Here is a 1,665-nt window from a genome sequence, read left to right on the forward strand (position 1 = left end):
GCATATTCAGAACTTACCTTTGGACCTGTGTTTCTGGCACCAGTACTGAACAGACTCTGAGCTCTCTTTCCTGACAGCTTCCTTATTATATTTGAGCAGGATTTCTCAGCTTTGAGGTATGTTAGCCATTGACAGTCTTGCTATGGAGTTGCTAACACTTGAGAAGCCTGCTTCTTTGGAAAGATAACTGCAGTCTTCACTGTTGTTCCATCTGGATAATCATCCTCAGTGGAAAAGCCACTGTTGGTTTTTCTGAAGCCTGTTCTCCCAAGGGCCTAGTGCTGCCTCTTCCTTGTACTCATCAAGCCATTTCTTCCCCATTTTTGGAATATTTTCGTTCTCTCTGCTAGTAGTGAGTCAGTTAGTTCTGGGTATAACAAAAGCAACGAGTGCAGAAATAAATCCTGTCAGGGTTAGCTCCCTGAGCTGGATAATTTTACCCAGAGATCGCTATCCCATTGGACTAATATTTTGCCCATTCCTGAACTCAATTTACTATTGTCTCTTATTTCATTTTTATTTATTTATTTTAATCCTCACCCGAGGATATTTTTCCATTGATCTTTAAACAAAAGAATAGATACTACACTTGATCTTAGCCAAAAGGCCGAAACGTGATTTTCCATTGATTTTTAAAGAGAGTGGAAGAGAGAGGGAAAGACAGAGAGAAACATCAACGTGAGAGAAACACATTGATTGGTTGTCTCCTGCAGGTGCTCTGACCAGGGCCTGGGCCGGGGAGGAGCCTGCAACTGAGGCACATGTGCCCTTGACCACAACTGAACCCCGGATCCTTCGATCTGCAGGCTGACGCTCTATCCACTGAGCCAAACCAGCTAGGCCTATTGCCTCTTATTTTAATCTCCCCTTTACTTGGTCTTATTTTAGTAGTGTCTACCTTTAGAGAAGCAATTCAGAATTCAGGGGGAGGAGGCAATGTTCCTCAGGACACCCTCAGTGACTGCATGTCACACACAATGAGTGTCACCTTGAAGCTCACCAGCAAATCTTAATGTCTGTGTGTTCTTATGGGACTTGCTGATCTTTTCATCTCAAACCTATACAGTTTTTAACTCTCTAGTTCAGTTATAGGGAGTGAGACCTGTTACTGCTCTTACTGTGAAATCTCCAAGGGTGCTTTTTTTTCTTTAAATATATTTTATTGATTTTTTACAGAGAGGAAGGGAGAGGGAGAGGAATAGAGAGTTAGAAACATCGATGAGAGAGAAACATCAATCAGCTGCCTCCTGCACACTCCCTACTGGGGATGTGCCCACAACCAAGGTACATGCCCTTGACCAGAATCGAACCCAGGACCCTTCAGTCCACAGGCCGACGCTCTATCCACTGCGCCAAACCGATTAGGGCTCCAAGGGCGCTTTAAGAGGGCATTCCTCAGCAGCTTCCAGGAACCTCATTCTTTCTGGCCAGCCTGTCTGCTCTCTGGGGATCTGCCATTTTTCTTTTGTTGGTTACTTTGTACCCCATGCCTCTTTCCTGATTATAAAAACATCCCCCTTTTTTCTAACACCCTCTTTAAGAATAAGTAGATCTGGGTGATTGTCCTTTTCCCCTTCACATATTAGTCTCTTTTAATCTTTAAGACCTCATTTACTTTTTCATCTATGAATAATCTGTCCTCTGGTATCTTTATCATTTCTCTTC

The 1,665-nt window shown here is 43.2% G+C and overlaps 1 pseudogene; it reads right to left on the minus strand.

The window, feature by feature from the left end:
* Positions 1–508: 508 nt before the first annotated feature.
* LOC139004793 (U2 spliceosomal RNA) lies at positions 509–619 on the minus strand (annotated as a pseudogene).
* Positions 620–1,665: the final 1,046 nt, after the last annotated feature.

The sequence above is a fragment of the Myotis yumanensis genome, unplaced genomic scaffold (assembly GCF_028538775.1).
Source record: "Myotis yumanensis isolate MYYU_CA2020_CCGP unplaced genomic scaffold, mMyoYum1.0.hap1 SCAF_2, whole genome shotgun sequence".
Taxonomy (NCBI): domain Eukaryota; kingdom Metazoa; phylum Chordata; class Mammalia; order Chiroptera; family Vespertilionidae; genus Myotis; species Myotis yumanensis.